The sequence below is a fragment of the Arabidopsis thaliana genome, chromosome 5, assembly GCF_000001735.4.
Source record: "Arabidopsis thaliana chromosome 5, partial sequence".
NCBI lineage: Eukaryota > Viridiplantae > Streptophyta > Magnoliopsida > Brassicales > Brassicaceae > Arabidopsis > Arabidopsis thaliana.
The window spans coordinates 12,295,733-12,322,329 of record NC_003076.8 but is presented as its reverse complement, the minus strand read 5'-3'; the positions used below and the strand labels follow the sequence as shown (position 1 = coordinate 12,322,329).

Here is a 26,597-nt window from a genome sequence, read left to right as displayed (position 1 = left end):
TCTATTATTTGATGAGTCTGGTTTATAGGTGTGTAATAAGAATCGGCCTATCTAATAAGATGAACAATTGAACTCATTAAGAATGCATAGTTAGGTTGATAGTTTCTCGGCTTCTCCGGTTATTATTAGCTATCGATATATGGAGTTTCTCGGAACGCCCACCAGTTATTCCATAATTAGAGTTTTTGTTTAAGAATGGTTCGATAACAACCTAGCTTTCATTAGATCTACTAACCAATAGTTTCCTAAGAATACCTTGTTCCTAGCACTTTATTAAATCGTCCACAACACAATCATCTTGCTGTTTTCTTACTTTGATTTCTTACTATTTCACTCATACCCTGCTAGTTTAATCTCGACATTTAACTCACTATTTGAACAAAAGAACTCCGTGAATTCGATCCTAAAATACTGCAATTGATCTCTTATTTGAGAGAGTAGTTCTACGTAATTTGAACCATATCAGAAATATACATACATATACATTTTTGCAACCACTTTGTGAAATAAATCCTGAAGTTGGGACTTATTTACAGTGGCTGCCACTGGCATTTAATAATTGTTTTTTTTCAACAATATATTTCTTAACAAACGACTATTATTCGAAATTGTTTTTGGGCCTAACAAAATCCTTTTGGGCTTAAAAAAATAGTCCAAACCCAACCAAATATATTTATAAAACCATTTCAAATTGTAATTCGATCATCCTGCTGTTTTCTTACTTTGTTTACTTACTATTTCACTCATACCCTACTAGCTTAATCTCGACATTTAACACACTGTTTAAAAAAATAACTCCGTAATTCGATCCTAAAATACTGCAATTGATCTCTTACTTGAGAGAGTAGTTCTAGGTAATTTGAATCATATCAAATTTGGCGCCGTTGCCGAAGTTATTGGGAATCATCATTGAGTTTTGTTTAGAGATATCGTCTAGTTTTTACTTCTATTTTGTTACTCACGCGTTTCTTGTTTTCTTCTTTTATGTGTTTCAGGTGTATGCCTAGGCAAACAAAGAGCACAAAACAGAAGGAGTTTATCAACTTGTCTGTTCTGAACTTAGGAAAACTTGAACGCACCAACCAAAAAACTCAGCAATTAGCAATGGCTGACAGAGTCACCAGAGCTGATGCAGAAGGAGTTTTGAGAGATGAGGATGGGTAAGCCTACAATGAGGCTGGTTAGAGATTGGATGATCATGGACTCATCCTACCTGAGGACGCCAATGAGGATCAAGCGCGCCTCAATGTGTAGTTAGCTGCTAGAGATGCAGCAGGGCTCGGTGTCGAGCGACACCAACTAAGTGTCGATCGACACCCTCAGGAGCAGCACGCAGATGCAATCGGTGTCGAACGAGACAACAGAGGTGTCAATTGACACCAACACCAGATTCCTGCGGCTATTCCTCCAACTGCAACCACGTCGTACTCTTGGGGATTTCAACAGACCTGACCTGTTCTATGCTAATCGATAAACGATTGTACCCCCACCATTCCAGAGGACCGACTATGAGCTGAAGCCTGGCTACTTTGCTTTAGTTGGCCAGCATCCTTTCCATGGCTTATCTCATGAGCAGCCAATGAATCATATCGAGCGATTTGAGGACCTTGTTCTGAGCATCAAAGCTAATGGAGTCTCAGAGGACTATCTACTCTGCAAGCTCTTCCCTTATTCACTTGCTGGGGAAGCAGCTTCTTGGCTGAAACAACTTAAAGCAGGTTCCCTCAAGACTTGGAGAAGCATCAAGATAGCCTTCTTGAACAATTTCTACGATGATGCTAAGTCTGAGGAGTTGAGACACAAGCTGTCTACCTTCACACAAGGTCCAACTGAAGCTTTCAAGGCTGCTTGGGTTCGTTTCAAAGAGTACCATCAAGATTGCCCACATCATGGTTTCAATGAGGTACAACTTCTAGGTACCTTCTTCAGCGGAGTTGATTGGAGATACCAGATGGCTCTAGATGCAGCGAGCAATGGTAACTTCAACACACGTTATCCAGCTGATGCTACAACCCTGATTGAGAACCTCACTTGTAGCAACAGTACCAAGAATGCTTATTTTGAGAGGAAGAAGATTGCTGGAGCTATTTCAGGAAATCAGATGGCATAGGTGAATGCTAAGCTGGATTCGGTTCATAACTTGCTCACAGGGAAGAAGCATGTCCACTTTGCAGATGAGTTAGAGACTATTGAGCCTGAGTCTGAGTCAGAGGAAGGAGTCTTCTACATAGATGGTCAGGGATACAGGAAGTTTGGAAAGCCACTGGGCAACTTTAGTGGCAACGGGTTTACAGGGAACCAGGGTTCCTCCAACTACACTCCAAAGCCAGCTTTCTAGAGACCTTTCCTCAAATCAGCTTTCAGAGGACCTATGGTAATTCAACTTACCAAGCCCCCCTCCATCCTCAGAAGAGACAAGAATGGAATCGATGCTTGCACAGATTCTGGAAAGCCAAACAAAGCTTGTTATGGAGTTTAATGGAAAGTTTGATGCTGTCTACATAGATCTTAATGGGAAGATCGACAATCTGAGCTCTCACTTGAAGAAGCTAGATGTACATGTAGCTCAAACTGCACAATCAATCAAGGGACAAGAGGGTTTTGTTCCTGGTAATCCTGATGCTAACCCAAAGAAGAGCTGCAATGCCATCTTGATCAGAGAAAGAGATGATGTGTGGGAGCAATTCGACACTAAAGACGAGTTGGAGCTCGTAGTTGCAGGGATGGTGTCGACCGACACCCTCCAGTGTCGATCGACACCATACGGGACTCTTTTCTCAGAGACGACTCAATATGACGGTGTCGATCGATACCCCTCTAGTGTCGATCGACACTGGATCCGGACTGCACCTTGTGAGGTGCAAATACCTATGCAACACGAGCTTGTTTACACTCCTCCTATCCCTTATCCGAGGAAGCGTCGTTCTAGGGAGGAGATTCATGCTTGCCAAGTGCACAACCATAATGGAGAAGATCCTCCATACTCTTCCTAAGGATGCTTCTGAAACATTTTCTGCCTCACTCAACATGTATGTCAAGCAAGTTGTTGACAATGGAATTAGCTCAGATGAAGCTAAGCTACTTACCAGAGACATTAGTGCAATCATACTGCCTAAGGCCAAGAAGGAGAAGGCACAGAGAGTAGACATAGCTGAGTACAACCGCACCATTACTCCCGGTCTAACAACTATGAAGCTTCCAGATCCAGGTAGCTTTGTTCTTGATTGCTCTATCTCCACAAGCAGATTCAGCCGCTCTTTATGTGATCTGGGATCAAGCATCAACCTCATGCCTAAGTCTGTTGCTGAGAGACTAGGCATGACTCACTACAGGCCTACTCGCATCACTCTTTTCTTCGCGGATCGTTCCAAGCGAATCCCTGAAGGATTCCTTGAGGATGTTCCTGTTAAGGTTGGTAACTCCATAATCCCTGCTTATTTCGTGGTCCTGGACTATGAGAAGGAACCCAAGAATCCTCTTATCCTTGGAAGAGCATTCCTAGCTATGGCTGGTGCTAGGTTTGATGTGAAGAGAGAGAGAATCTCTCTCAAGGTTTGTGATTTGGAGATGGAGTTTGGCATGGATGGTTCAGAGCTTACTAAGCCTATTAGTTGCATTGCTTCCAGCATAAACACACCTCCCCAGACTGATCAGAATCCCACCACAGAGCCAAAAAAAATGCTCCAACCCGCTCAGCTCGCCAATGAGAGTTGGAGAGCAACGGTGTCGATCGACACCACTACCCCTGTCGTTCGACACCCTCGGGTTTCACATACAGAGCATTCTGCACATTCTCTTCAGCCCACACCACTTGAAGACTTATGTGATAAGTTCTCTTCTCTCTCTTCTCCTCCTTTACCTTTGATTAATTTTTTAGATTATTCGAAGATTGCTTCACAAGATAACAAGCCTAGAGTTCCTCGAAAGCTTATTTCTCCTGTTGTTCTTGCAGGTGACGAGATGAGTGTCGATCGACACATGCAGCTTGCCCAACCAGATCCGTTTACACACCACCTTGGAAGGCGAGGAGTTAGCAGCAAACCTCATCTTGAACTCCGCCAAGTCAAGCTATTGACTCAAAACGAGCGCTTAGTGGGAGGCAACCCACTAGTTTGATTTTTCTTTTCCCTTTCTTTTATTTCCTTTTATTTTTGATTTATCTTCCCCGCTTGCTCTGGATTTGAATGCCACTGGGGACAGTGTCGTTTAAGTCTGTGGGAGGGTCATACTAATATTGCCTTTATTTTTGTTTCTTATCATTTTTCGTTTTGTAGTTCATTTTGTTATTTCTTTTATTTCCTTTTCTCAAAAAAAAAAAAAAAAAATATTTTGTTTAGTTTAGTTAGGAATCATGATCTATATTTCTCTTGTTTATTGCGCGATTGATGAGTGCTGCAGGTTCGAGTCAATCCGACTATTGGAAAATCTAGATGGCAAAGCAACAGACTTGAGGATATCCTAGTTTCCAACTCAACCACTAAGGCTGGAGCTAATCTCACTGTTTTTCGTTTTACCTCTTCAAGCGGTTAGTATTCATAGATCTTGACTCCTTGTTCATACATGATATTGAGACCAATGTGATAAAAAGAATATGTTCCTCTCCCCTTATAAAAAGAAAAATATAATGCGAGATTGAGACGACATTCAGATAGTGTATAGGGGTAGGAATGTTTCCTATGACCCTATTATTATACATTATTTGAATGATCAATTACAAAGGTTGGAAAAATGCCGAGGGTGTCGATCCAGTATGCGAGTTCCCCTTTGTTTACTCTCTAAAAAGAATAAGTCTGGGGAGAGAAAGAACACCGATGAAAGCCTGGCGGGTATATTTGTGGAACTTAGCCATGGAATCTAGAATGTTGTGTAAGCTTACAGAGAAGTACATGCTGGTTAGGACTTGATTAGACTTGTTAGGCATATGGACTTAGTTTGAATGATCATGGCAATAGGCTAAAGAATGTTTTCAAAACCTCTTCCACGGGTTTGACTTTTGTGTTTTGCTTGATGGCAAGCAAAAGCTAAGTCTGGGGGAGTTGATATAACCCGATTTTCACCGATTTTATCTATGTTTTAGGTATAGGATTTTGAGTCTTTATGTTATTTCTCGAGTCTTTTTAGTGTCTTTTCATGTATTCTATGCAATGGGACAACAATGAATATAAGGAGACATTTTGGAGCAAAAGCTAAGGAAAAGGAAGCTAAGGACGATTTTGGTTCAGGAATCAGCGAGGAGTGTCGATCGACACACTCTTGGTGTCGATCGACACCAGTTTCAGCCCAGCAAAAGTCCATGACGCTTTCAAGTTTTACAGAAGAGGAAATTTGCCCCAGAAAACTTTCCTATTTGCATTATTAGTCCCTCGACGTTTTTAGGGTTTTATATATTGTTTTTAGACATATGTTTCTTTAATCAAGTCTTTTATCAAGTTCTTTACAAACCCTATCGTGAAAGACAGAAGCTATTCATCCATTATTCTTGAGAGATTCATTCCAGTTCTTAATACAGTGAAGAGATCTTTTCTAACTCTTATCTCTATTGTTGTGTTTATGCTTTCTATCTCAATTATGTTGTTTGTTTCATTTAATATGTCTGAGTAGTCTGCTTGTTAGAAATAGGGTTTCTCGTTAGGGATTCATATGGTTTAGTAGATTGCCCCCTTTGCTAGGTTATCTGTAGAATTCTTCATCTTTAATTATGCCCAATGCTAGATCTAGAGTAATTAACTAGATTTTGAATCGAGACAATAGATATGTCCGCCATAGGTATCTGTAGTTGGATCTATTATTTGATGAGTCTGGTTTATAGGTGTGTAATAAGAATCGGCCTATCTACTAAGATGAACAATTGAACTCGTTAATAATGCATATTTAGGTTGATAGTTTCTCGGCTTCTCCGGTTATTATTAGCTATAGATATTGGGAGTTTTGCGGCACGCTCACCGGTTATTCCATAATTAGAGTTTGAGTTTAAGAATGGTTCGATAACAACCTATCTTTCATTAGATCTACTAACCAATAGTTTCCTGAGGATACCCTGTTCCTACCTCTTTATTAAATCGTTCACAACACAATCATCTTGTTGTTTTCTTACTATTTCACTCATACCCTGCTAGCTTAATCTCGACATTTAATTCACTGTTTGAACAAAAGAACTCCGTGAATTCGATCCTAAAATACTGCAATTGATCTCTTATTTGAGAGAGTAGTTCTACGTAATTTGAACCATATCAGAAATATACATACATATACATTTTTGCAACCACTTTGTGAAATAAATCCTGAAGTTGGGACTTATTTACAGTGGCTGCCACTGACATTTAATAATTGTTTTTTTTCAACAATATATTTCTTAACAAACGACTATTATTCGAAATTGTTTTTGGGCCTAACGAAATCCTTTTGGGCTTAAAAAAATAGTCCAAACCCAACCAAATATATTTATAAAACCATTTCAAATTGATTTATTTCACATAATAGTAATTACCAAAAATATGCAAATTTAAGAAAATTTCGACGAATCCATCTCATCTAAATCTAAATGAAACGGAAATCAAGTTGTTGAATTTATGCCTCATTTCGACTATGATAGTTCATCAAACAATGCAACAGATGAGGACCAACACTACTATCTCAGTTCAACTGAAGATGACATTGATGATGAATCTACATTTTCTATTCCATTTGCTGACCCATCATTAGAATTTGACAACTGCGAGAACAATGCAAACCAAACAGAACCTACAACACCCCATATCACCAGACGTGCAAAACATGATAAATTCATGGATACTCTTGACAAAATTCTAAAGAAAAACTATTGCAAAAGCAGCAGAAAATCAGAATTTGCCGCAGCCAAAGAAAAGAGGAAGGCCACGATTGAATAAAGATACAACCTGTTTGGCTGGGAATACAAATAAATCAAGTATAATGCGGACTTTACAGTATAACCAGTATGTATAATATTTTAGAGTTACTTTTGTTTCCCTAATGATTTTCTATTTACATGACAAGCTTACCTTGATCATGGTGATGCAACATACAAGTGCAACTATTGTGGGGCGTTGATGTGGTTTGCCGAGCGTATAAATAAGAAGCAGAAAAACAAACCTCCTACGTATACACTATGTTGTTGACAAGGAAGTGTTAAGCTACCACTTCTTAAAGATTCGCGTGCGCTTATAAAGAAGCTTCTTACAGGTGATGATGTACTAAGCAGAAATTTAAGAGACAACATCTGAATCTACAATATGATTTTTGCAATGATTTCCCTTGGTGGAAGAGTTGATAACTCTATGCCAAAAGGTAAAGGACCAAACATGTTTCGACTACAAGAAGGAAACTACCACTTGATTGGGAGCTTGAAGCCTAAACCTGGTGATTATGCTAAGTATTCACAACTTTACATAGTTGATACAGAAAACAAAGTTGAAAATAGAGCTACTGTCACCAAGTAATCATTTTCGTCTACTATTTTTTTTTCCTACAGCCGCTCAAATCTTTAACAATATTAACATTGCCTCTCACGTTTTCTGTATTTTGTAGCAAGGGAAAAGGTGGTCAGAATACAGTGGCAAAGCAGAAGCTAAAGAAAGAAGTTATTGAAGCCCTAATTGAAATGCTAAACAAAGTCAACCCTTATGTTGAAAAATTCAAACAATCTAGAGAGAGAATTCAAGCTGATAATGATGAACTATTTCACATGCGGATTGTTGCATATCGAAAGGGTGTTGATAGGAGGACATACAATATGCCTACATCATCTAAGGTTGCCGCTTTGATACCTGGAGGTTTTGACCCGAAGATGTACGACCGAGATATATATAGTCCTTGAAGAAAAGACTACAGGTCATCTAAAGCGGATAAGTCAGATTCATATCTCCTATTTGGCATTGCAATTTTCTCTTATTTTGTGCTATGGCAAAGATGGTTTCACTCCTGATTTAGAGAAATGCTTGCCAATTTCATCCAAGAAGAAAAAAAAAGTGTATAAGCATGCGTCAATGGTTTGCATTCAGGATACAAGAGAGGCCAAACGAGTGCAAAACCTTGACACGCTCAAAGAGGTTGTTTCAACAATTTCTCTGTGATGCTTATACAACTATTGAATCTAACTGCGTTTCTTATATCATGTTTAATCAATCTAAGTTACGATGTGAGAACTACAGCAGTTTGAAAAAGGCCTCTGAAGCTGGAACTACCTCTATAAATGAAGAAGGTAACAAGGTTCTAATTCCAACTTCCTTCACTGGAGGACCACGCTATATGGTGCAGAGCTACTACGATGCAATGGCCATCTGCGAGCATTACGGTTTTCCAGACCTTTTCATAACTTTTACATGTAATCCGAAGTGGCCTGGGATAAATAGGTATTGCCAAGCAATAGGTCTTTCTGTTGATGATAGACCAGATATTGTTGCAAGGATTTTCAAAATAAAGCTTGATTCTCTGATGAAAGATTTGACAGATGGGAATGCTGGGAAAGACTGTTGCCTATAAGATTTATTCTATATTCGCTTAATACTTAATAAACGTTTTTATTTATCCATGAATTAATCTATTTTTTTTTTACTTTTGTTTCAATCCAGCTATGCATACCGTTGAGTTTCAGAAAAGAGGACTGCTCCATGCTCCTACCCTCTTATTCATGGATGCTAAAAGTAAGCTTCCAACAACTGACGATATCGATAAGCTTATTTCTGCAGAGATCCCAGATAAAGATAAAGAACCCGAGTTTTATGAAGTAATCAAGAATTCAATGATTCATGGGCCTTGTGGTGCTGCAAATATGAATTCCCCATGTATGGTTGAAGGTAAATGTTCTAAACAATACCCATAGAAACATCAAGATATTATCAAAGTGGTAAGGATGGTCATCCCATCTATCGAAGGAGGATGATAGACGACTATATTGAGAAGGGTGGTTTTAAATGTGATAATAGTTATGTTGTCCCTTATAATCAGAAGCTTTCACTTCGATATCAAGCTCATATCAATGTTGAATGGTGTAACCAAAGTGGTTCTATCAAATACTTATTTAAGTATATCAACAAAGGCTCGGATCGTGTTGTATTTATTGTTGAGCCAGTCAAACAGGATAAAACAAAAGGCTGCAACCCTTGGAGAACCTCCAAATTCTACTGAGAAAAAGAAGGATGAAATCAAAGATTGGTTTGACTGCAGGTAATTGTTTAAACCTTCTCCCGTTTCATAAATAAGCATTGATTTTAATGTGAGATTTACAGATAATTTCCATATGTTTAGGTACGCATCTGCCTCGGAAGCTGTTTGGAGGATTTACAAATTTCCACTTCAGCATCGATCTACAGCAGTTCAAGACTATCTTTCCATTGTGAATGGAAGCAACCTGCTTACTTTGATCCAAACGCTATTATTGAAGATGTCCTCGAACGGATAAGCAATGAAGATTCAATGTTCATGGCTTGGTTGACTTTGAATAGGAATAATGATGTTGGAAAAAATGGTAAACGTGCTAGAGAACTTCTATATTCTCAAATCCTTTCCTATTTTACTTGGGATGGAAAGAATAAGTAGTGGGTTTAGAAAAGTAGAGGATTTTCTTTGGGACGTATTAACTACGGGGCTAGGAAAATGGAAGATGAATACTATCTTCAAGTGCTTCTTAACATAGTCAGAGGTCCTATGAGTTGTGAAGACATCAAAACATTTAATGGTGTCTTATATCCATCATTCAAAGAAGCATGTTTTGCAAGAGGAATTTTGGATGATGATCAAGTTAATATAGATGGTCTACTTGAAGCCAGTGAGTTCTGTTTTGAAGATTACTTGAGAATTTTTTTTGCTATGTTGCTTCTATCAGACTCTCTAGCAAGATTGAAGTATGTATGGTCAGAAACATAACACCTTTTGGCAGAGGATATTGAGAACAAGAAAAGAGAAGAATATAAGAATCCAGGTATTCTATTTTTAAAAAAAAATCTGAATCATTGCACTTAATAGTAAATCGTCTTCATTATTTCGTTTTTTTCAAAATCTAACAATGCTTATCAATTTCATTTTTGATGACCACGTGCAGAACTAAAACTTACAGTGGCTGAAATAAGGAACTACACTCTGCAAGAAATTGAGAAGATTATGTTATTTAACGGTGCAACACTCAAAGATATTCAGGATTTTATGCAGCCTTCTAGAGAAAGTATTGATAACTCCAACCGTTTAGTTGTTGATGAGCTGAGATATAACATAGATTCCAACTTGAAAGAAAAGCATGACGAGTGGTTTCAAATGCTCAATACGGAGCACAGAGGCATATATGATGAGATCACCGGAGCTATTTTCAATGATTTGGGAGGTGTTTTTTTGTTTATGGTTTTGGAGGGACTGAGAAAACTTCTATGTGGAAGACATTAGCAGCTGCTTTCAGATGTAGAGGACAGATTGTGCTTAATGTCGCCTCCAGTGGCATTGCGTCTTTGTAGTTAGAAGGTGGTAGGACATCACATTCAAGGTTTGTGATCCCTTAGAATCTTGACGAGTTTTTGGTTTGCAAGATAACACCTAAAATTGATCTTGCTAATTTGATTAAAGAAGCATCTCTTATTATCTGGGATGAAGCGCCAATGATGAGCAAGTTCTGTTTTGAGTCTTTAGATAAAACCTTCTGCGATATACTCAACAAGAAAGACAACAAAGTTTTTGGTGGAAAAGTAGTTATTTTTTGCGGTGATTTTATACAAGTACTTCCGGTTATTAATGGCACTGGGAGGGCATAGATTGTGATGTCTTCACTCAATGCTTCATACATTTGGGACCACTGCAAGGTTCTCAAATTAACAAAGAACATGCGACTCCTTTCAGGCGGTTTAAGTGTTGAGGAAGCTAAAGATATACAACTGTTTTATGATTGGTTATTGGTTGTTGGTGATGGTAGGATTAATGAGCCTAATGATGGAGAGGCACTTATTGATATTCCAGAGGAATTGTTGATTACAGAAGCAGGAAACCCAATTGAAGCAACCAGTAAGGAAATATATGGGGATCCGTCAGAGATGCATATGATAAATGATCCTAAGTTTTTTCAGAGGAGAAATATTTTAGCACCAACCAATGAAGACGTCAATACTATAAACCAGTATATGCTGGAACATATGGAAAGTAAGTCACCCTCCTAACTTATATTTATTTGGTGTAAATCAGATGGAGACTTTAGCGGAGAAAGCTAATTACAAGTTATTATTGTTTTTGTGTAGGTGAAGAACGAATATATTTAAGTGCTGATAGCATAGATCCAACAGATTCAAACTCACTCGGCAATCCTATAATTACTCCAGATTTTTGAACAGTATAAAGCTGACAGGTTCGCCTCACCATGCTTTACAGTTGAAGGTTGGTGCTCATGTTATGTTGCTTAGGAATCTTGATGCAAAATGAGGCCTTTGTAATGGGACTAGGCTACATATTACACAAATTGCCAAACAAGTTGTTCAAGCCAAAGTAATAACTGGAGATATAATTGGTGATATCATCTTGATTCCTCTAATTAACCTTACACCTTCAGATACGAAGCTCCCATTCAAGATGCGAAGAAGACAGTTTCCACTGTCAGATGCTTTTGCTATGACCATCAACAAGAGTCAAGGTCAATCACTCGAGCAAGCTGGACTCTACTTGCCTAAACTCGTATTCTCTCATGGCCAACTGTATGTTGCTTTGTCTAGGGTTACCTCAAAATCGGGGTTGAAGATCCTAATACTAGACAAAGACGGAGACATTCAAAAGCAAACAACAAACGTTGTTTTCAAGGAGCTTTTCCAAAACATAGACTGAGTATCATTTACTCAATCTATGTGACACCAAACTTGGGTAAGTTAACTTTCTATTACACGCTTTAAACACAATATTTTAAATTACGGTTTGAATAACCCCCACATAGAAACTAATATCTCTATTACTTTTCTAATTTAAAATGCACGTACTTCACATGAACTCAATTTCAATCGAAGCACATCAAAGAAGCACCATTTCATTCTATATTCAAAAACGACTCTTTGTATTTCAATGCATGTTATCGTCTCAGTTTGAGCTTCAGCATTTTGTTTAAACACAAATTTAATTAGTTCAGAAACTGAGCAATACAATTACTTTTTCAAACATTCAATTATTAATCTAAATGTAGCTACAGAGATTGTGTAGGAATACTAACCAGAGACAACAACGGCTTGATTGCGAATTCGGCTGCACTCTATCTCTCAACTGCCCATCATTATCTCCCATCATCAATCCTCTTGCGTTAGATGCAATAGCCATCTCCTGTTCTTGCTGCAATTTCCAAAAACAAACCGTATCTTACATGAACATATAATCGTGAAATGCTTATCAATAATAACCCTTATAAATGAGTACTACTTCAAAAGGAAGCTCAGTTCAAATATGTTCTTATGTATATAGAGATAATTAAAAATAGACATATACTTATCTTTGTCATATCAAATAATGATATGGTTGTGCTCTTTAATTAGATGGTTCATATGATCACCGCATGTTAATCCTCAAGTTAGAGCTTGAACTCCTCTTTAATCACCAATGTTGAATGCATTAAAAAAATGATTGGAATCTATATTATGAGATTGTATAGTTTGTGTTTAATGTACAGGTTAACAAAGATTAGTATTGAATTAAACTGAAAATAGTGAATAAGTGAGATTAATTGATGTATGTAAAGAAAGACGACGAAACTTGGTTTGACACAAGACTCAAATGTCAATCTTGTTTCCCTATTTCGTAGGAGGAGGATTCAGTGAAATGTTGACATTTTCAAGCACAGAAGGAGATAACAGAACAGATGCATCAGAGCTTGGGTGTTTGTTAAGCTTTGCTTCTTTGTCTATGGCAAAAAACATATCAATTTGCCTTATCAACGTAATTGGTATAGTTTGCGATTTACCGAAACTAACTCAACACCCAATTTATCAAAGAGAACATCAACACCCAATTCACAAACCCTATTTCACGTGTTCTACCAAGTCCTCATTATAAGTTGTTTCTGTCCTTACCATTTAAGGTTTGGATCTGTGAAATCCGGACCTCTTTCATGCACCTAATATATGTCTACGAGTGATCCCGCTATTTAGCCATATGTCATTGACTGACGATCTGTGAACAAAACAACAGTCTCTCATCAAACACAGAAAGTTCCTGAGAACACAGGATTTTGAGTACAACAAAATATCTTTAAAAGCATCAAATTACCTGCCCTCAAGTATATATCATCATCAGCTTTGACATAGAATTCTGAAGCATATAGAATATATGCAGTTTTGAAGAAAGAACGGTTTCGTGCTTAAAGAATAATGGGCACATCACAGAATCTACAAGCCTGTTTTCAAATGCAGTTCCACTACCCCAGGCCAGACCTATTGTTCCAAATAAAACAAACACATCATAAGAAACCAAATCCAACCAAACCACTAATCTATGAAACAGCAATGCTTAAGAAAATCAACAAAAGAAACAGATAGAAAGCACAAACCATCAGTTATGGATGCAACGATATTGGCTAAGAAAGAACCACCGCTACTAGGCTGAGCTGTTGTTGGAAGAGGAGCACGGTTAACTGAAAACCAAGAAACAAAACACAATTACTTAAACAGAACATAATCTTATACAAACAAATAAAAAAACTCAGTGAAGTTAATATTAACCAGATTGAGGAGGCGGGCTTCGTGCAGCTGCAGGGAGAGCACATCAAGAGTGGGATGATGAAGATCGTTTGTATTAATATAGACTCGCAGGAAGAAAACAGCTAATTTCAACGGAATTGTCTGACGGAATTTTTGAATTGAAACGGAGAAGAAGACGGATTTTTTGGGATCTCAGATGAGATTCGTTCAATCGTACAGACAACAAATTTCAGGAAGATAAGGTTTTTTCCGTTTGGGCCAAATGATTAACTTTTGTGCATTTTTGGCCTACTTCCAGCCCAAAAAAGAGTATCATTTATAATCAAAACAAAAAATATGGGATGTGTTATTATTGGGCTTAAGATAACTAATTTGTTTTGGGCTTAAGATCACTTATTTGTTTCTTTTTAAACACCTATCTTCTCTAAATTTTAAAGAAAATATATTGAACTATATTTTTTACTAATGTTTTTAGTCTGCCAAATATTTAAAATTTAGCCACTATTTACAAAAACATTCTTACAACATTCGAAAATTCAATATAAAACACGTTAACTTATATTTTATAAGAATATCATAAAGGCGACATATATAACTTGCTATTCAACATTCCAATTTCGTCTACATTCCAAGTAGAAAGAAAATTGTATTTTACAAAATACAGATTATATATATTTTAAAAATAAAATATAAATTTCAACCGTAATTCCACGTAACATATTAAAAAACATATATTATACAATTAAATCCAGTAACAAAATCTATTATTCAACTATACAAAATACTCTCAATATTTAAATTTTGTAAAAAAAACTAGCCACGCGGTGTACCGCGGGTCAAAATCTAGTTTACTACACATAACCCTAATCAAACGATACACAAAAACAAAAACGAAAAACAATAATTATTCAAAAGAAATCTTTAAAAACTAAACTGAAAAAATAACCAATCTTAAAAAATCTTTAGCTATCAAAACTTAGGTTTTTTGAAAAAAAAACAAAACCAAACTGAAACAATTACTGGAAAAAATTGAAAGACTGAAAATTCAGAGTAGATTATTTGGTTAATAAACTCTCTTTCTATTCCTGTTTCTTTATTTCATTAATAATCAAACTAACAATTTGATTATTAATTTTATAAACAAATTATTATTTTAGCATAATTTGTTTCTTTAGCTATCATAACTTAGGTAGTATATAAATTTTATATTTTATAAAATCAACATAATTTTATATTTTAGCATTGCCGATTCAAAAATAAAAAATTAATTATAATAGTAAAGAGATGTATACTGGCCATAGGCCGGATTTTCTCCTATTAGAATCTACACGGAGTCAAAATGAATAATAATAGAATTCAACTTTCTTCGTCCAATACAACCTACCCCCTCTCCTTTTCAGTTTTCTATAGCATATTTTATTTTATATACCATATTTTGATAACAGACAAATTACAGCAAAGAGGTTCTAATTTGCGAGTAACTCGAAAAGAACTTTAGGTCTAATTGCAAAAAGAGAGCCGACAACAATAATTCGTCTCCAATTATCAAAATCTGTCGAGTCGTAGAGTGATTGAGAAATTAAGAAAATCCGATTCAATCTATGCTTGGCAAAAATGACAAATCCAATTGGCCAACAAAGACACCATGAGTACAACGTTTCGAATCTCAATCAAAATATGTGGAGTCATAGAGGTAGATAATTCATTGTTATTTATTTTTTTATCATCAAACTCATTGCCTGTGAATAAGAGGTTGGTGTTGAAATAGTCCAATGTTCTAGTGAAACACAATCAAAGATTAATTAAATTCTTGCCAAGCAAATCTTATATAGTTGATTGATTGCAAAAATGGTTTAGGACTTTATATCATTTAATCATTTTGTTAAGTTTGCTCTACATTAATCAATGTGTTTCTCTTTGTAGAGGAGATTTCTTTATTAATGAGTTTCAAAGATGGAAGTCTACTTTAATAGCTTCTAAAATCATCCCAAGGTTAGTTGTATATATCTTCATTTAAAGTATTATACATAGAGTCAACTCAAAGATATGATTAAGAAAATATTAGAGATTAGCATCTATTTTTATAAATACAATCTATAATCTCGGTGAGCACATTAAGTTTGACCCTAAAATACCAAACTTCAACTCCAAAACAGAGCACCAATTACTCCTTCTCAATCTTGACCTTAACACCAAACAAGTTCTTTGAGTCGAACTTCTTCTCCGTAATGTTCACATCTTCATTTTCCTCACCATCATTATTTTAGGTACCTACCAAAGACGACAACAACAAAAAAATTACCAAATGGATTATTATCTTGTTGATTTTACAAAGCACATCTAAAACTAGAAACAAAATTATTTAGTGTATAGTATAATTTAACTAGTAATTTATATTAACACTCATGTCGATAATAACCATAATTAAATTTAAACACTTACCAATCAACATGCGAGGATTAAGATCACCACTCAAACAAATTTGAATCGTAGGCAAGGATAAATAGTTGAAATCATATTTAGGGTCATTGCTACCACCGTTCCGTTTAGAAAACCTTCTTGTAGAGATCAAATGTCTCAATGAATCTTCATTCACCAAGCGGGAAAACAATATTTCTTTTGTCAAATGTAGAGATCTCAACACTTTAAGCTAAAAAAAGAAAAACAAATGATATGAGAGATGAAACAAAGAAAACGGAATAATTAATGTTAACACAATGGAGCAAGTATTGACCTTTTATCGTGCTTGGTAAGATTAGATGTTGCAAATAAGGTTGTATTTGTAGTGTTTTGAGAAAGTGTAGGGTTTTGGTGTAGAGCAAATACTTGATATCTTCAGAAATTTTTATATTCTCACAAACAAAGAATATGATACAAAGATACTTAATCAAATAAGGATAAAATCTTATAGTTATGAGACATTTCCATATATTTTAGTTGGAGTGAATGTTGAATTTATGTATTTTATTTTATTTATGAAAAAATGTAATTTGCAATAAACTCTTTAATGTAAATTAGGAAACCTATTGTGCTGAAAATCTAAAATATTTAGTATATCTCTGCGGGTTAAATCTAAAATGTTTAGTTGCCATAATTTGAAGATATGATTGGAGATTATTTAGTTTAGAGACTATGTGAGCCGGGAACTTGGTTGGATTACGACCAATGTTTTCACGCCCGACCAGGACCGTCCGGTCCGACCGGTTGAACCGTGATCCGAACATTTTTCTGTTTTAATTTAGTGCTAAAACCCAACAAGTTCAAAACCGAAAAAATCCACAAATACTCACCATTAACCCATAACCCGGTAAACCGGTTGAACCGGTCGAGTGTGGGTTTTAAAATATTTTCTTTATTTTGGAATCAAATATGGGATTTAAGACTTTATTCAATCACTTTTAGAAATTTTTTCAGTTCGTAAACTCATTTGATGTTTTAGATTTTGATGAAGACTTAACAATGCCGCCTTAACAAATGAATCGAATGGTGAGTGAGACACCCGATATTAGTTGTGTAAATTCACGATGTTTTAAAAGTTTATTTCTGTCATTGGTGATCTCCTACTATATTTGTTACGGTTTTAGACATTTAGTTAGATTTAAAAAAATTAATTACTTTATTATTATTGTTTGATATAATATATATATATATATATATATATATATTTAATTTATTTTATTTTGGTATTTTATTAAAACATAATCTGATTTTATATTTTATAAACATGATAGGATTATTTTAAATTTAAAAGAACTCCAAAAAACTCTAAAATATTTATTAATATTAAATTTATTAAATAAATTTTAATCAGTTGACTTGTGTCCAATCTGGTTGACCCGATGACCAGTGACCTAGAAAGAAGTCCGGTTCACTATCCGGATCGAATTTAAAAACATTGATTAAATTATTTTTTTTTGCTATTTTAATATAACATTTTTCAAAAAATTTAGTTCAGTTTATTAATATTAGGAATTTTTTTTACCACTTATGAAAAATGTGAGGGTTTAAAACCTCATAAAAAAGTAGAGAATTTTATATGTTTTTAAGGAAAGATGAAGGTTTTTCTACCTATTTTTCCTAACAATTGCTGACATAACTATAGTTGTTTGTGATTTGTCCAAATACGTTTTTTGAAATGAGAATAGTTAATCATTGTCTTAGAAAATAATTTGAGTGTCGCATCGCTTTATCATTCTAAATATACCGAAAAAATATTTCTGAGAGTTACATTTTTATTATAAATATTCGACATATATATATATATATATATATATATATATATTTCTACCTTATGTGTTCATTTACCACTCATGTATTTTCTACATATATTTCTTTTAATATATTATCTTTATCTACATATTAGTTGCTCAATGGATCCAAATTTTACAACAAATAATTTGCAAATATTTTAGAAGTTACTAAAACATATATTATTGTAAGATTAAAAAGGTTCTTAGAATTATTGATTTAACAAAGAATATATTTTATTTTCTAAAGTACAGTTCTAGTCACTATCTTAAACAAAAACTTTGAACCGCATATCATTTTGTTATAACTGTTCGTTGTTCTATTTTTTTTGGTCACTTAATAATGGTTTTACTATCTTAAAAAAATACTTCAAGATTATGTTTTCAAATGTATATAATTTATATTTTTCCTTTTATTCATTTTTAATAATTTTGATAAATATTTACGATGTAATGTAAACATTTGGTAAAATTTAAAAATAGTATCAAATATTTATATTTTTTATCATTATAACTTAATACTTAATTTAAAAAACATATTATTGCAATATAAACTAAATCTCGTAAGTCATAACTTAGTACATAATAAATAAAATGGGAAAATTCTCGAAAAACCTAAACTATTTATAATCTGCCAGAAAACTATCTAAACTTTTATCGTTGTCAGAAAAATATACAAACTAATTTGGGTTGAAAATAAAAAAACACAATCAACTATTTTTTCCCGATTACCTCTCTTCGCCGTAACGGCCGTTAACGGCGTTAACCAAATATTTAACATTTTCAATTTTATTTATAGAAAATTCCTGAAAAAACAACGACTTATTTAATATCTGCCAAAATAATACCTGAACTTTTTGTTGCTGTCAGAAATATATACAAATTAGATTAAAGTTTAAATAAAAAACATGACCTAGTTTTTTTTCCAATTTCACTTACTTTGTCGTAATGGTTATCAAAAGGTTAACCAAATAAAAATACAATTACTTTTTTTATTTTCTTTGCACGTGATAAATATTAATGCTTATAAAGCCGATTTTATCCCCTTAGAAACCCATAATCGATATTGAACCTATTTTGAATCATATTTTTAATATAACACATTATATCCATTTCAGAAATTAACCACTATAAATTGAAGAAATTAATAAGAAGAACTTTGGTAATAAACGGGATAATTGTTTTTAATTTATTGTTGCTTACATCAAATCTAGATATATGATAGATGTTGAAAATAATATTAGTAATTTAGGATAAACCATACTCATCAATAACATGATTTTGGTTGATATTACACAAGAACTTAAGGTTTTAGAAGATAGCTTTAAGAGTAAAGATTTTTTAAGAATAATTTGTAAATAAAATTAACAACATTTGACAATTTGGTTAGGTAAATAAAAAAATAAAAATAGATCGTGTTTTGTATTTCCAAGTTAAGTTAGTTTGTATATTTTTATGACAACAAAAAAGTTCATGTATATTTCGGCAAATATTAAATAAGTTAGGTTTTTGTAAATAAAATTAACAGCGTTTGACGATTTGGTTAAAGTCGTTAACGGTCGGTTACGGCAAAAGGAGGTAATCGAAAAAATTAATAGATCCAGTGTTTTTACGCCCGACCAGGACCGCCCGGTCCGACTGTTTGAACCGTGATACGAACATTTTTCCGGTTTGAATTTAGTGCTAAAACCCGACAAGTTCAAAACTGAAAAAATACACAAATACTCACCATTAACCCATGACCCATGGAACCGGTTGAACCGGTCGGGTGTGGGTTTTAAAATATTATCTTTATTTTGGAATCAAATATGGGATTTTAGAATTTATTCAATCATTTTTAGAAACCATTTCAGTTCATAAACTCATTTGATGTTTTAGATTTTGATGAAAACTTCACAATGCCGCCTTAAAAAATGAATCGAATGGTGAGTGAGACACCCGGTATTAGTTGTGTAAATTCATGATGTTTTAAAAGCTTATTTCCATCATTGGTGATCTCCTACTATATTTGTTATAGTATTAGACATTTAGTTGGATTTAAGAAATTTAATTATTATATTATTATTGTTTGATATCGTATATATATATATATATTTAATTTATTTTATTCTGGTGTAAATGATTTTATATTTTATTAAAACATAATCTAATTTTATATTTTATAAACATGATAGGATTATTTTAAATTTATAAGAACTTTAAAAACTCTAAAATATCTATTAATATTAAATTTATTAAATAAATTTTAATCAGTTGACCCGTGGTCCAACCTGGTTGACCCGATGACCGAGTGACCCAGAAAGAAGTCCGGTTCATTATCTGGGTCGGATTTAAAAACATTGAATAGATACTATTTTTTTTCAACCCAAATTAATTTATATATTTATTTGACAACGAAATAAGTTTAGGGAATGTAGCACAATGAGGCACTTTCCTAGAAACATTATGCACTACAGACACTTATAAAATTTGAGGCAATTTGAGTAAAAAAAGACATATATACCCCCTCAAATTCGATTCAGATATCATTCCAAACCGGTTTTTTGGTTTCGTTAGGATTTGGTTAAAAAATACGGTTTTTGTCTACGGTTTACAATGAACGGTTATTGTGGAACGAGGATCGTCGGATATAACAGTTTAAACGGCTGAGATAAAACAATTAAACTTCCCTTGCTTTTCGAGTAACAAAAAACTGAAACACGAGATCCCTTGAAACACATAAGATTCTGGGTTTCAATCTTCTATCTTTGGCCAATTGTCATGTCGAAGGAGGTACGATTGTTGAAAACTGATATCATCAAATTAAAATGAAATGTCGTGCATTCTATTTTGTTACTGAAATAAGAATCTAACCAAATTCTTTTTTTGTTTATATGACCAGGGTTTGATGGACGACTATATCATGGTTATTTGTGGAGAGTGGTTTTGTTCTTCGAATGGAGAGTGGAAATTGGAGATATGTAATCAACTTTTCTCCAGGATTGTACCAATTCATGAGGGAATAACATTGGTTGCGTTGAACGAAGCAATTCTGCCAGAGTTCGGCGTCAAGGGTGTTGATCCTTTATTAAGTTACTCTGTACCGAATAAGAATATGTTTGCAACAAAGGATAAGACTCCACCGGTTCTGGTTACAAGCGAGGTTGGACTTCAATACTATCTAAAGACCCTTAGAGAAAACATGGGGCTTAACTTGTTTGTGACGTTTGAAGAGAAGGTTGATACACCAAATTTGAGTTGTGAAACACCCGGAGGTAGTGCAAAACGGAAAGTTGAAAGTTTGTATGATACAGCTAGTGGTTCGAGAAATGCTGACACAGGTTCTGGGATATATCTTCTGGTGTTTCAAAATCTCCTAATGTTCTGGTGATCCCTGTAGATGAAGAATTCATGGATGCATTACACGAAGCAGAAGGAAAAATAGCAAGAAAGGGCTGGAATCTAACGAAGATGTTATTGTTGATGATGAAGATGACATCTTTGTGGATGACTTCTTTGTGGACAACAATATAGAGGAAACTGAAGACGGGATAGATATTTCTGATGATACTATGCCATGTGGAAGATATGATAAAGAGTTCTGGGGTAATTTCCTGTTGGATGATTATGGTGGCTCAAATGCTTAAGAGTTGATGTCTAAGGGTGGAGTAGATGCAAGGTACAAGGGAAAAATAACAAAAACGTGAGTTTTCAGGGTTTAAATGATAAGGTAGGCACCAGTGCGGATAAAGTTGTTCAGTGCACAGGTAGTGGAGTCTTTGACCATGCTGTGTTTGTGAATGGTGGAGGTTCAGGTGTAAACGATGCAGAGAAAGTAAAAACGGAATGGGCTGCTTATATAACCCAATTTTCACTGATTTTGTCTATGTTTTAGGTATAGGATTTTGAGTCTTTATGTTATTTCTCGAGTCTTTTTAGTGTCTTTTCAGGTATATTATGCAATGGGACAACAATGGAGATAAGGAGACATTTTGGAGCAAGAGCTAAAGGAAAGGAAGCTAAGGACGATTTTGGATTCAGGAATCAGCGAGGAGTGTCGATAGACACACTGTTGGTCTCGATCGACACCAGTTTTGGCCCAACAAAAGTCCTAAATGCTTTCGAGTTTACAGAAGAGGAGATTTGCCCCAGAAGACTTTCCTATTTGCATTATTAGTCTCTGGACGTTTTTAGGGTTTATATACATTGTTTAGACCTAGGTTTTCATGTATCAAGTTTTTGTATCCCGTTTTTATTCTCAACTTCTTATCAAATTTTTGCAAAACCCTGTTACTGAGAGACATAAGCTATTCATCGAGTGTTTTCAGATATTGATTATGTTCTTAATACAGTGAAGAGATCCCTTCTTTTTCCTTCTCTATTTACAGTGTTTATGCTTTCACACTCAAATATGTTGCTTGTTTCATTCAATATGTCTGAGTAATCTGCTTGTTAGGAATAGGGTTTCTCATTAGGGATTCATATGGTTTAGTAGATTGCCCCTTCGCTAGGTTATTTGTAAAATTCTTCATCTTTAATTATGCTTAATGCTAGATCTAGAATAATTACCAAGATCTTGAATCCAGACAATAGATATGCCCGCCATAGGTATCTGTAGTTGAATCTATTATTTGATGAGTCTGGTTTATAGGTGGGTAATAAAAATCGGCCTATCTACTAAGATGAACAATCGAACTCGTTAAGAATGCATATATAGGTTGATAATTTATCGGCTTCTCCGGTTATTCTTAGCTATAGATATAGGGAGTTTTGCGGAACGCCACCGGTTATTCCATAATTAGAGTTTGAGTGTGAGAATGGTTCGATAACAACCTAGCTTTCATTAGATCTACTAACCAATAGTTTCCTGAGAATGCCGTGTTCCTAACTCTTTATTTAATCGTTTACAAGACAATCATCCTGCTGTTTTCTTACTTTGTTTACTTACTATTTCACTCATACCCTGCTAGCTTAATCTCGACATTTAACACACTGCTTAAAAAAATAACTCCGTAATTCGATCCTAAAATACTACAATTAATCTCTTACTTGAGAGAGTAGTTCTAGGTAATTTGAATCATATCAAAGTTGGCGCCGTTGCCGAAGTTATTGGGAATCATCATTGAGTTTTGTTTAGAGATTTCGTCTAGTTTTTACTTTTATTTTGTTACTCATGCGTTTCTTGTTTTCTTGTTTTCTGTGTTTCAGGTGTATGCCTAGGCAAACAAAGAGAAAAAAAACAGAAGGAGCTTATCAACTTGTCTGTTCTGGACTTGGGAAAACTTGAACGCACTAACCGAAAAACTCAGAAATTAGCAGTGGCTGACAGAGTCATCAGAGCTGATGCATAAGGAGTTTTGAGAGATGAGGATGGGCAAACCTACAATGAGGCTGATCAGAGATTGGATGATCAAGGACTCATCCTACCTGAGGACGTCGATGAGAATCAGGCGCGCCTCAACGCACAAATAGCTGCCAGAGATGTAGCAGGGCTCGCTGTCGATCGACACAACAGAGGTATCCATCGACACCCTCAGGAGCAGAATGACGATGCAATCGGTGTCGAACGACACAACAGACGTGTCGATCAACACCAACACCAGATTCCTGCAGCTATTCCTCCAGCTGCGGAACCACGTCGTACTCTTGGGGATTTCAACAGGCCTGACCTATTATATGCTAATCGATCAACGATTGTACCCCCAACATTCCAGAAGAACTACTATGAGCTGAAGCCTGGCTACTTTGCTTTAGTTGGCCAGCATCCCTTCCATGGCTTATCTCATGAGCTGCCAATGGACCATATAGAGCGCTTTGAGGACCTTGTACGAGCATTAAGGGTAATGGAGTCTCAGAGCACTACCTACTGTGCAAGCTCTTCCCTTATTCACTTGTTGGGGAAGCAATTTCGTGGCTTAAACAACTTAAAGCAGGTTCCCTCAAGACTTGGAGAAGCATCAAGATAGCCTTCTTGAACAATTTCTACGATGATGCTAAGTCTGAGGAGTTGAGAAACAAGTTGTCTACCTTCACACAAGGTCCAGCTGAAGCTTTCAAGGCTGCTTGGATTCGTTTGAAGGAGTACCAACGGGACTACCCACATCATGATTTCAGTGAGGTACAACTTCTAGGTACTTTCTTCAGAGGAGTCGATTGGAGATACCAGATGGCTCTAGATGCAGCGAGCAATGGTAACTTCAACACACGTTACCCAGCTGATGCTACATCCCTGATAGAGAACCTCGCTTGCAGCAACAGTACCAAAAATGCTAATTTTGAGAGGAAGAAGATTGCTGGAGCTATTTCAGGAAATCAGATGGTAGAGGTAAATGCTAAGCTGGATTCGGTTCATAACTTGCTTACAGGGAAGAAGCATGTCCACTTTGCAGCTGAAGATGAGACTATTGAGCCTGAGCCTGAGTCAGAGGAAGGAGTCTTCTACATTGATGGACAAGGTTACAGGAAGTTTGGGCAGCCACAGGGCAACTTCAGTCCCAACAGGTTTACAGGGAATCAGAGTTCCTCCAACTACACTCAAAGCCTGCTTTCCATAAGACTTTTCCTCAGAGCAACTTCTAGAGGACCTATGGTAATTCAGCTTACCAAGCCCCCCCCCCCCTCCACCCTCAGAAGAGATAAGAATGGAATCGATGCTGAAGCAGATTCTAGAGAGCCAACCAAAGCTCGTTGTGGAGTTTAATGGCAAGTTTGATGCTGTCTACATAGATCTTAATGGGAAGATCGACAATCTGAGCTCTCACTTGAAGAAGCTAGATGTACAGGTAGCTCAAACTACGCAATCTATCAAGAGACAAGAGGGTTTTCTTCCTGGTAATCTCGATGCTAACTGATAATAGGTTTTTAATCAATTAATCATATAACACTATCATGTCGTTGTAGTACTTATGGTGTCAATCTAAATGAGTGTGATGCAAACAGATGAGATGTGATCAGAAGTCACTAAGTCAAGCCAAGCAATAACAGTTTTGGGGTTTCTAACAGTCCTAAGCGAACATGCAGAAACAGAAACAATAACAGAATTACTAAAATCACTCGACCACAACAGGGTGATGCCAGAAGTAGGATGTGGTCGAGTAACAGGTCGAGTAACAGACAGGATATGAACCAGCTATACTCGACTGCACAGTTTGTTGCCAGACACTGGGTGTGGTCGAGTAACAGATAGGAAACGAGACAACTGTACTCGACTGCACAGTCTGTTGCCAGACACTGGGTGTGGCCGAGTAAGTTGGTCGAGTAATTGCAAAAACTAAGAAACAGGCAATGAGAACGATTAAGCGATAACGATAAAACAGAGAAATCAGATAGACGAGAAATTCCTAAGGATGGGGTAATCAAATAGAGTGGTATCCTAGCCTATTCGAATGGTTAACAAGCGCAATCAAGCTATCCCTAGACAACAAGTTTAACAACAGATCAATTCACTCCCGTGATAGAAATCCTCAAGCAAAGCTAGCCCAGACTAATTCCCATTAATAGAATCTAACTATGCAGGCAATAAGAACAGACTAATAAAGTCAATAAACGCTATAAACGGCCAATCCCTTGGGATAAAGACGAATATCTCAGGAACTAGTGGATCAAGCATTCCATCGAACGCCTTCTTGGTGTGGGAATGCTTGGGATCGAATTCCAGTTCATCAGAAAGAAATAAGCAGTAAACACAACTAGTCCTGAAGGGATTCAATCAATTCTAAAACTTAACCATTCTACAGACTATGGATTCCACAACTACTTTATCCCATCATTAAGAACTCTATGTCACTACTCAGACAACATGCTCAAAGACATAAACGCAGGTAAATGATAATATTGCATAAGTAAAGAGATAAAGAGTAGATGACAGGTGAAATTAAATGCGAAATCTGAATAACTTGGAAAAATCTCGAATTACAGGTTGAAGAAGCAAAAGCGGCGCAACCAGAGTAAAACAGAAAATAAAACTGAAGCAAAAACTCGAAGTCGACTAGATGTCTCGGACATCTATTTATACAAAACGAAATAAAATGATAGTAGACGGGCCAATAACCTAATCACCCGGCCCATAGAGTGATAATGGGCCGAGATGGACTTCGTGATCCGATGGGGCTCCAGGCCGCTTCCAAACACTTCGTCTTCTCCTCCTCTCTTCCTTGTGCTCATCTTGTCTGGTTGAGTACGGATTTGAGTAGACTCCAAAGATGTGATCGAGTGCTTGGTCGAGTGATGGTGTTCGTGGTGAGTGATGATACTCGACCAGGGGGTCGAGTAACGTGGGGGAGTGAACGGCCGAGTGTGGTCAGGTGGTGTGGCAAAGTGATACTCGACCAGGGGGTCGAGTAATGTCGTCGAGTGGCCTGAGCTACGGTTACTCGACCTGGGGGTCGAGTAGATGGGTAGAATGGCTCCAAAGTCACTCGACCAGGGGGTCGAGTATTGTGCTAGATGTACTCGGCCTGGGGGTCGAGTATGTCCTCTGGTTCTGGCTCGCTTCTTCCAATTTGCTCGCAAACAGCTCCAAATCACCTGAAAACAACTCAGAAATGCAATATGTATGCAAAGCTGTCCTAATCATACAAAGTATGCAAGAATGATAAGAAATGATATAAAACAGTGATGAATGATATGAAACTAGACTCAAAATGATGATTAATAAACACTGAAAACATGCAAATTATAGACATATCAACTCTCCCAAACTTAGTCTTTG

General features: G+C 35.9%; 1 non-coding gene and 4 pseudogenes across 5 annotated transcripts; 4 read left to right on the top strand and 1 right to left on the bottom strand.

Annotated features, from left to right (window-relative positions):
* Positions 1-995: 995 nt before the first annotated feature.
* AT5G32654 lies at positions 996-4,526 on the top strand (annotated as a pseudogene; the record flags this gene model as incomplete). The annotated part of the gene is made up of 1 exon: positions 996-4,526.
* Positions 4,527-7,262: 2,736 nt separating this feature from the next.
* AT5G32630 lies at positions 7,263-11,793 on the top strand (annotated as a pseudogene; the record flags this gene model as incomplete). The annotated part of the gene is made up of 1 exon: positions 7,263-11,793.
* A 3,971-nt stretch (positions 11,794-15,764) lies between these two features.
* AT5G00515 lies at positions 15,765-16,238 on the bottom strand. Its single transcript, NR_144169.1, has 2 exons — positions 16,104-16,238; positions 15,765-15,932 (listed from the first exon to the last, which is right to left on the bottom strand). It is a non-coding gene; the product is annotated as an uncharacterized misc_RNA (transcript).
* A 4,557-nt stretch (positions 16,239-20,795) lies between these two features.
* On the top strand, positions 20,796-21,998 carry AT5G32628 (annotated as a pseudogene; the record flags this gene model as incomplete). Its single annotated transcript has 1 exon — positions 20,796-21,998.
* A 1,251-nt stretch (positions 21,999-23,249) lies between these two features.
* Positions 23,250-24,986, top strand: AT5G32626 (annotated as a pseudogene; the record flags this gene model as incomplete). The annotated part of the gene is made up of 1 exon: positions 23,250-24,986.
* Between the last annotated feature and the right edge of the window lie 1,611 nt (positions 24,987-26,597).